This window comes from Berghia stephanieae, chromosome 8, assembly GCF_034508935.2.
Source record: "Berghia stephanieae isolate SIO BIC M18660-M18661 chromosome 8, UCSD_Bste_1.3, whole genome shotgun sequence".
NCBI classification, from domain to species: domain Eukaryota; kingdom Metazoa; phylum Mollusca; class Gastropoda; order Nudibranchia; family Aeolidiidae; genus Berghia; species Berghia stephanieae.
This window is the reverse complement of record NC_088367.1, coordinates 23813600-23823599: the sequence shown is the minus strand read 5'-3', so window position 1 is coordinate 23823599 and position 10000 is coordinate 23813600. Positions and strand designations below refer to the sequence as shown.

General features: G+C 36.6%; 1 protein-coding gene across 16 annotated transcripts in view; it reads right to left on the bottom strand.

Annotated features, from left to right (window-relative positions):
• The window catches only part of LOC144978403 (hemicentin-1-like), a 155519-nt gene that overhangs the window by 100449 nt on the left and 45070 nt on the right, over window positions 1-10000 (bottom strand). The window lies entirely within an intron of this gene.

Sequence of the window (10000 nt, the reverse complement as noted above, 5' to 3'; positions counted from 1 at the left end):
AATTATACAAAGTATAATCCGTGTCCCACTGCGTCGATTTGGTATTATGTTTGAATTAACTGAATGAGGAAACTTTAGTTTGAAATTAAAGTTATCGGAATGGTAAGCATCCTCCCTACAGTTCAAAAGTCATTGGAAGTGTGTGACCAGTCCTACGGATAATGTATAAACGAATGAATAGGTTACATACTGAATCATACGGTGCTATATTATTTTAGTACTATTTTAGTATCAGGAGGTATAGGCAGATTCTTATGAGTATGAGGCGTAAAAGAGCGAGGATGAATGATCTCTATTAACGACCAGCATCTTTTAGACTAGAAAGAGCTTTATCTAATTGGATTTGACTATGAATACTTGACCGATAAAAACTCCAAAATAAACAGTTCTCTGAAAAATGTATAGAGTTGATTTTTTGACAAAAAAAAAGAATAAATAAATTTTTAAAAACAAAACAAAAACCGGAACAAAAATAATAAAACACAAAAACAAAAATAAACTAACTAAAACATTTATATAGAGCATTAACCACTAAATGCGCTCAAATTGCTTTACAAGGGGTCCCTAGCCAACAACACTTTAATATGTAAGACGATATAATAATATGACGCCTATTAGGCGATATTACAATCAATATCTACAATATTTTCAAAGCATTTTTTGATCATACAAGAAGACAATGAAAATTGAAAAAAAAATTTGTAGATTTTAAAAATTGGCATCTTAAATATATACGTAATGTTTGACCACTAATTTATGTTGGTTTCATGTTAAAAAGTTTTCTAAGTCGAATATGGTTTTGGAAAGAAAAGCGTGTATTATAATAGGATTCTTACACTCTTGCTTTTATGGAATTCCCGATGTGTCGCTGATCGCGAGTTAGTTGGGAACAAGTTCGAATTCTAAAAAGCAAGATGAGTGTAAGAAATGTTTTATTCTACTCCTGAATCGAACCCGATTTCGCCATCTTTGAATGGGAGCGATCTATGTTCATGTTTTCGTCCAACCAGGTCATCAATCACATGATTTGTTGCTGTCCAACGATTGGATATTTCTTAACAAATGTAAACACGCTGCTTTTTTTACAAAAGTTATAAACATACCCATGTGTCAAGCTGAACCAAATGACCAATCGTGATGTTAATTATTTCAAAAGCTGTGAACACTTTTCACAAAGTAGGTCGCTTTGCGCACATTTTGCAATGTGACCACTGACCTTGAGTACAAGGAAAGTTAATATAGATCATGCCCATTAAATGATGTGTTCAAAGACATTTAAATGATGGCTTACTACTTTTTAAAGAATATAATTTTTAGTGAAATTTAACGCTTGATAATCTGACGTCACAAATTATTATTGTAAATATGATATCATTACGCGTTACTGTTCATGGTGAGGGTTCGACGTGCACTTTTTTGTAGATCTGATAAGCCAAATCATTATGGGCCTATTGTTGTAATAGAAATTTTCTCAAATCAACACAAATTATTGTCAATTCGAAGAATGTTACAGCCAGCCCAGTAACAACAAGATATGAAGTGAATAGAAAAGTGCCAGAAGACAATAGAGAATAAAAATTTTTCGCGGCGGTGGTGGGGTTTGAACCTGCGACCTTATTGGTACGACAACTCCGCCTGGCAGGTGAGAGCGTGGCTCTACCGTGTGAGCTATCCACGAACACACAAAATATTCGTTTCAAACTCAAAGTCATTACTAGATCCCTCTCTCACCCACTTCTTGAGACCGCCGATTCGTTCGTACACCACCATCGCGAATAATTTTGACCAGCAGTTAAGCCTAATAGCCAATATTCTCAACACAAACATATAACATAGAAACGATTGAGACATTGAGTATGCTCCGGTGTATGGGGTGAATTTTTAATTCAGAAAAGTGAGTGGAGCAGGCACTTATGTTGGTAACAACAAGATATGAAGTGAATAGAAAAGTGCCAGAAGACAATAGAGAATAAAAATTTTTCGCGGCGGTGGTGGGGTTTGAACCTGCGACCTTATTGGTACGACAACTCCGCCTGGCAGGTGAGAGCGTGGCTCTACCGTGTGAGCTATCCACGAACACACAAAATATTCGTTTCAAACTCAAAGTCATTACTAGATCCCTCTCTCACCCACTTCTTGAGACCGCCGATTCGTTCGTACACCACCATCGCGAATAATTTTGACCAGCAGTTAAGCCTAATAGCCAATATTCTCAACACAAACATATAACATAGAAACGATTGAGACATTGAGTATGCTCCGGTGTATGGGGTGAATTTTTAATTCAGAAAAGTGAGTGGAGCAGGCACTTATGTTGGTAACAACAAGATATGAAGTGAATAGAAAAGTGCCAGAAGACAATAGAGAATAAAAATTTTTCGCGGCGGTGGTGGGGTTTGAACCTGTGACCTTATTGGTACGACAACTCCGCCTGGCAGGTGAGAGCGTGGCTCTACCGTGTGAGCTATCCACGAACACACAAAATATTCGTTTCAAACTCAAAGTCATTACTAGATCCCTCTCTCACCCACTTCTTGAGACCGCCGATTCGTTCGTACACCACCATCGCGAATAATTTTGACCAGCAGTTAAGCCTAATAGCCAATATTCTCAACACAAACATATAACATAGAAACGATTGAGACATTGAGTATGCTCCGGTGTATGGGGTGAATTTTTAATTCAGAAAAGTGAGTGGAGCAGGCACTTATGTTGGTAACAACAAGATATGAAGTGAATAGAAAAGTGCCAGAAGACAATAGAGAATAAAAATTTTTCGCGGCCAGCCCAGTAATAGCGTTCGGCTATCAAACCTGCAGATATGTGCACGTTGGGAAGTGGTAGAATGATATTATTTCCAATATGACAACAGCATTGACTATGAGAATATCATGGAATTAAAGTAAAGTAAACACAACACATCGGGGTTATTTTATTAGATACTTGAGGGGATTCATTCATTCCATGCATCAGCAAACTGGATAGGATGGGCTTTTCTTTCAGGCTAGTCAAAACAGATTTTCTCAGAATCAAAGACATCCTGGGCGGGAATTATTATTATCATTTGTATGTGTGTGTGTGTGTGTGTGTGTGTGTGTGTGTGTGTGTGTGTGTGTGCTGGGTAATATCAGACATATAACAGTAGTGCATGCATCACTGGCATCGCCGTCGGACGTATACGGTCTGTGTAAAAAAAAAATTTTTATTCTCTACTGTCTTCTGGCACTTTTCTATTCACTTCATATCTTGTTGTTACCAACATAAGTGCCTGCTCCACTCACTTTTCTGAATTAAAAATTCACCCCATACACCGGAGCATACTCAATGTCTCAATCGTTTCTATGTTATATGTTTGTGTTGAGAATATTGGCTATTAAGCTTAACTGCTGGTCAAAATTATTCGCGATGGTGGTGTACGAACGAATCGGCGGTCTCAAGAAGTGGGTGAGAGAGGGATCTAGTAATGACTTTGAGTTTGAAACGAATATTTTTGTGTTCGTGGATAGCTCACACGGTAGAGCCACGCTCTCACCTCCCAGGCGGAGTTGTCGTACCAATAAGGTCGCAGGTTCAAACCCCACCACCGCCGCGAAAAATTTTTATTCTCTATTGTCTTCTGGCACTTTTCTATTCACTTCATATCTTGTTGTTACCAACATAAGTGCCTGCTCCACTCACTTTTCTGAATTAAAAATTCACCCCATACACCGGAGCATACTCAATGTCTCAATCGTTTCTATGTCATATGTTTGTGTTGAGAATATTGGCTATTAAGCTTAACTGCTGGTCAAAATTATTCGCGATGGTGGTGTACGAACGAATCGGCGGTCTCAAGAAGTGGGTGAGAGAGGGATCTAGTAATGACTTTGAGTTTGAAACGAATATTTTTGTGTTCGTGGATAGCTCACACGGTAGAGCCACGCTCTCACCTGCCAGGCGGAGTTGTCGTACCAATAAGGTCGCAGGTTCAAACCCCACCACCGCCGCGAAAAATTTTTATTCTCTATTGTCTTCTGGCACTTTTCTATTCACTTCATATCTTGTTGTTACCAACATAAGTGCCTGCTCCACTCACTTTTCTGAATTAAAAATTCACCCATACACCGGAGCATACTCAATGTCTCAATCGTTTCTATGTCATTGTTTGTGTTGAGAATATTGGCTATTAAGCTTAACTGCTGGTCAAAATTATTCGCGATGGTGGTGTACGAACGAATCGGCGGTCTCAAGAAGTGGGTGAGAGAGGGATCTAGTAATGACTTTGAGTTTGAAACGAATATTTTTGTGTTCGTGGATAGCTCACACGGTAGAGCCACGCTCTCACCTGCCAGGCGGAGTTGTCGTACCAATAAGGTCGCAGGTTCAAACCCCACCACCGCCGCGAAAAATTTTTATTCTCTATTGTCTTCTGGCACTTTTCTATTCACTTCATATCTTGTTGTTACCAACATAAGTGCCTGCTCCACTCACTTTTCTGTGTATGCATGCATGTTGTGTGCCGGCGTGGTCTTACATTGACACACTACACTGACTGTGTGATTCTTTTTTTTTTTCATTTGTGAGTATTCTTATTCGTGAGTAATGAGAATGAAAATGAGGAGATTAGTATATGTCAGAGAGAGAGAGAGAGAGAGAGAGAGAGAGAGAGAGAGAGAGAGAGAGAGAGCGAAATAGAGAGATATAGCAAAAGAACAAAATCGATAAATAGATGGTGAAAGAGTAAGAGAGAGAGAAAGAGAGAGAGAGAGAGAGAGAGAAAGAGAGAGAGAGAGAGAGAGAGAGAGAGAGAGAGAGAGAGAGAGAGAGAGAGAGAGAGAGAGCGGCAAGAAGATTAAGAGAGAGAGAAAGAGAGATAGAATGCGAGATGTATAGATAGAGAGAGCGCGAGAAAAGTGAGTAAGAGAGAGAGAGAGAGAGAGAGAGAGAGAGAGAGAGAGAGAGAGAGAGAGAGAGAGTGTGTGTGTGTCTGTGTGAGTGTGTGTGTGTGTGTGTGTGTACATTGACTGCACGTGAGAAATTCTTTGGGTATTTGGCGATGAGAGAGACGGATTACAGTAAATGTGTTGGTTTTTTTTTTCTGATTGAGACTGGAGTAAATTACATTATGATAAGAGGATTTGATTTATTTAAAATCATGTTTTTGTTTCGATGATAACAATCAGGCATTTGTAATATTGGCTTATTTCGTCCATATGGAATGATGGTGTTTAGTGGGATTGTGTTTGTGTGTGTCTGTGCGTGTGTATGTGTGTGTGTGAGAGAGAGAGAGACAGAGAGAGAGAGAGAGAGAGAGAGAGAGAGAGAGAGAGAGAGAGGGGGGGGGATGGCTAGGGTTTATAAAATAAAGTGGAGACAAAGCTATGGTAAAATCTGTAAGCTGCAAAATAATTCAAGAAAAAAATGGATTTAATAGCTTAAAAAAACAATAATAAACACTGCACGTTTTGAGTTCAAAACTCCTCAGCCGAAAGTTAAAAAAAATAATTTAATGTAAATACCTCATGTAAAGAGCAGAGATTCGAGTGAAAAATATGTTTAAAAACGACAAATTATTAGGGAACAGGCAGTGGAATGAGAGAATGATCAGAAAAAGTCGATAGATATTCAAGAGTGGTAGACAAAGCAGAAATAATGTAAATGTCGCTGCTCGAAGCTCGAAGAAAAAAATAACAATGAGAAATTGAATGTAAGCTTCAATTTAATATACGAACACAGATAAAATGGACGTTTCGGGTTTCCCTTTTATCAACAAAACAGGATGAATGAAACACTTCATACGAATGACAAAAACAAGATTTTCTTTCTCTCTTCCAATTGATACTATGCGATTAGTTTTTTTATAAATCTCACAACATCCGCCACCCGGATAAAATATACTAACACACAAAACTATTTGTAACCTTAAACTTTTACGGTCTGATGAATACAATTTAGTGAGAACTACTCATAAAAATGGCCGGCAAAAAACACTATCAAATGAAAAAAAACAACTGTAATACATATTGCCTAACAGACGTATGTCTCGTCCTACACGCAAACTTTTGCTTTTGGCTTGGACACCTTGTAAAATACTTTGAGCTCGTTTAGTGGATAATGCACGATATTAATGCTCAAGTTTTCTGTAGGGTTTTTGTTTTCATTATTATTATTATTATTATTATTATTATTATTATTATTATTATTATTATTATTATTATTATTATTATTATTATCATTATTATTATTTTTTATTATTATTATTATCACTATTATTACTATTATTATTATCATTATCATCATCATCATCATCATCATCATCATCACCATCATCATTATCATTTAAATATCAAATCATTAATTTATCCTGAAATTATGATTACTAAATCTTCTTTCCGTGGCATTCGCTTCATCTCTCAACCATCCGTATTAATTTTAAATGTATAATTCCAATTCGTCTATAAGGTTTTCGGTTTCCCGAATATCACAAGGTTTACAGTAATGGAAGAAATCAGGAATCGGACGGACATAAGTACAGTTGTTTATAGCGTTCATAGAGAGTACGAGGTGTCTGGTCGTGTCGAGTGTGAGCAAATTGGACAGCTGCTGCCGCTACTGGTAACGATGAGAACTCACTGACGAGTAATGACGGTGCATTGGGTGAGCTAGATCTACTGTAGAAAAGCATTATCGCATCGCAAGCAAGGCAGGCTGCCAGGCCAGATGGCCATGTCCGTCTCCTATTTAGCCGAAATTTGTCACACAGATAAGCATGGCTCTGTTATTCATTATAATTTCATATAAAATATTTCAATAATAACCTTTTTTTCTAGTCTAGTCGATTTTTGTTGTTTATCAAAACGGATTATTTTTTTTTTTTCATGAGGGTCAGAGTGTTAATAATTTTTGGCCACGTGAGATTCTATTTGGCCATTTTTGAAGTCGAAATTGGCTGCGAGGAACTATGACTATCTGGTAACTCTGATCACAAGTGTGAGCTAAAACCAAGATAAAGAGATTGGTCAAAATGTGAAATAGAATAAATAGATAAATAAACATGCAGATTTATAATGTGCATGTCACGGTTTCACTAAGCTATAATTAATGTGCTTCACAGTGTTTTATTTATTCTCCCTATGCAATACATGGTATCACAATTCAGTTTCATAGTCGTTGGTAGTTTTATATAAAAAGAGATGCAATGATAGATTAACCGTGAAAATAAATTGATGATTTTATCATTGGGCAGGTGGTTATATAAAAAGACAAAACTGTAAATGGACAGATGAATAACAAGTAGATAGATAGAAAGATAGATATATAGATAGATAGAAAGATAGATAGATAGATAGATAGATAAGATAGATAGATAGATAGATAGATAGATAGATAGATAGATAGATAGATAGATAGATAGATAGATTTGATCGACTGATCGAGACTGAAAGAGAAGAAGAAGAAGAAGAAGAAGAAGAAGAAGAAGAGAAGAAAAAGAGAGAAGAAGAAGAAGAAGAAGAAGAAGAAGAGAAGAAGAAGAAGAGAAGGAAGAAGAAGAAGAAGAAGAAGAAGAAGAAGAAGAAGAAGAGAAGAGAAGAGAAAGAAGAAGAAGAAGAAGAAGAAGAAGAAGAAGAGAAGAAGAAGAAGAAGAAGAAGAAGAAGAAGAAGAAGAAGAAGAAGAAGAAGAAGAAGAGAGAGAAGAAGAAGAAGAGAAGAAGAAGAAGAAGAAGAAGAAGAAGAAAGAAGAAGAAAGAAGAAGAAGAAGAAGAAGAAGAAGAAGAAGAAGAAGAAGAAGAAGAGAAGAAGAAGAAAGAAGAAGAAGAAGAAGAAGAAGAAAGAAGAAGAAGAAGAAGAAGAAGAAGAAGGAAGAAGAAGAAGAAGAAGAAGAGAGAAGAAGAAGAAGAAGAAGAAGAAGAAGAAGAAGAAGAAGAAGAAGAAGAAGAAGAAGAAGAAGAAGAAGAAGAAGAAAGAAGAGAAGAAGAAGAAGAAGAAGAAGAAGAAGAAGAAGAAAGAAGAAGAAGAAGAAGAAGAAGAAGAAGAAGAAGAGAAGAAGAGAAGGAAGAAGAAGAAGAAGGAAGAAGAAGAAGAAGAAGAAGAAGAAGAAGAAGAAGAAGAAGAAGAAGAGAAGAAGAAGAAGAAGAAGAAGAAGAGAGAAGAAGAAGAAGAAGGAAGAAGAAGAAGAGAAGAAGAGAAGAAGAAAGAGAAGAAGAAAGAAGAAGAAGAAGAGAAGAAGGAAGAAGAAGAGAAGAAGAGAAGAAGAAGAAGAAGAAGAAGAAGAGAAGAAGAAAGAAGAAGAAGAGAAGAAGAGAGAAGAAGAAGAAGAGAAGAAGAAGAAGAAGAAAGAAGAGAAGAAGGAGAAAGAAGAAGAAGAAGAAAGGGGGAAGAAGAAGAAGAAGAAGAAGAAGAAAAGAAGAAGAAGAGAAGAAGAGAAGAAGAAGAAGAAGAAGAAGAAAGAAGAAGAAGAAGAAGAAGAAGAAGAAGAAGAAGAAGAAGGAGAAGGAAGAAGAAGAGAGAAGAAAGAGAAGAAGAGAAGAAGAAGAGAAGAAGAAGAAGAAGAGAGAAGAAGAAGAGAAGAAGAAGAAGAAGAAGAAGAAGAAGAAGAAGAAGAAGAAGAAGAAGAAGAAGAAGAAGAAGAAGAAGAAGAAGAAGAAGAAGAAGATTTCCATCGATCTTTGTTAGTTTTCATAATTTACCTGATGAAGGTCAATACCCGAAACGTCCTCTTCGATATTTTTGCTATTTATTGACCCTATTCGTTTTTATTGTAAGTTTTTAAAAATTACCGGTATTCAGGAGGTCTGAGGTTCGATCCCCAGGATGATTCTTTGGGATGGTTACCTTTTTATTGTATTTTTCTTTCTGCTTTGACTGTTTCATATACAATTAAAACGCTTTTAAGGACAAGTGGGCTATCCCAGATTTTTGCGGTCTTTTAAATAATTACATAGGGGTCAAAAGTGGGCGTTGCCCAACCCCCTGAAAAGGTTTCGATCATCAATTTCATTTATTTGCTTCGTTATCGGTATAAACTGCCTTGTGTTTTAACCGAAAACACAATGGGTACATAATTGTAAGCGGGCTAACCCTTCAACATGGCTTCAACAAGAGATTTGCATTCAATTGTCAGTGTAATGTGTTTAGACGCGTAAAAATATAATTGAAGGCATTAAACATGCGTTTAATGTAGGAAAATTGATTAAATTGACTGCATGTGTGAGAGGGACGGCTCATTATTTCGCAACATACATGTCCATGTGTAAGATGGGATAGCCCATTTAATTAGGGATGACCTGATGTGCAAGTTAAGTGGGATAGCCCTTATTATATAATGTAAATTCTTTGCTCAGTGATGCTGTTTAAATATGGACAACTCGGCCAACCCACTTGTTTTTAATAAAATGATAGAATTCTGTAATGTATTTGTTGCTTTCTTTTATGACTATCATCGTCAAGTACAATTATCATTCCATACAGAAAGCTTTGAAAAAAAATATTGAATAGTATTTGAGTAATTGGACATTTTATGGGATCGAAATCTTCAATGTTGATTGTCTCAAAACAGTAAAATCTGGGATAGCCTACTTGTCCTTAAAAGCGTCCAATTATTCAGTTCTTTATCTTATACCAGTGCCTGCTCCTTAATTTGTCAATTTGATATTTCCAAAGTAGAGTTATCTAGTAGAGTTATTCAATAAGCACTCTATTGTCATCCATTAGGCATTCATGCATGTTTGAATGTATGTGTGTGTGTGCATTTGTGTGTGAGTGCACGATAGCCAGTCAGTGCACGTGCATTGTGAGCTAACCCACATGGCATGTTGTAGGTTGTAATGGAGGGCGAGTAGTACCTAGGATCGGAACACTGCACACATTGAGATATATTATAGGTGTATGATTGATCAAGGTAACTAGGTAGTAAAGTAAGAACAAAGTACGCACTACCGTGCTCTGGAAAAACACATATTATTTAGAAATTTGGCCAGAAAACTCGTCATTTAAATATCGATTTAATTGACTCTCGTCTTAG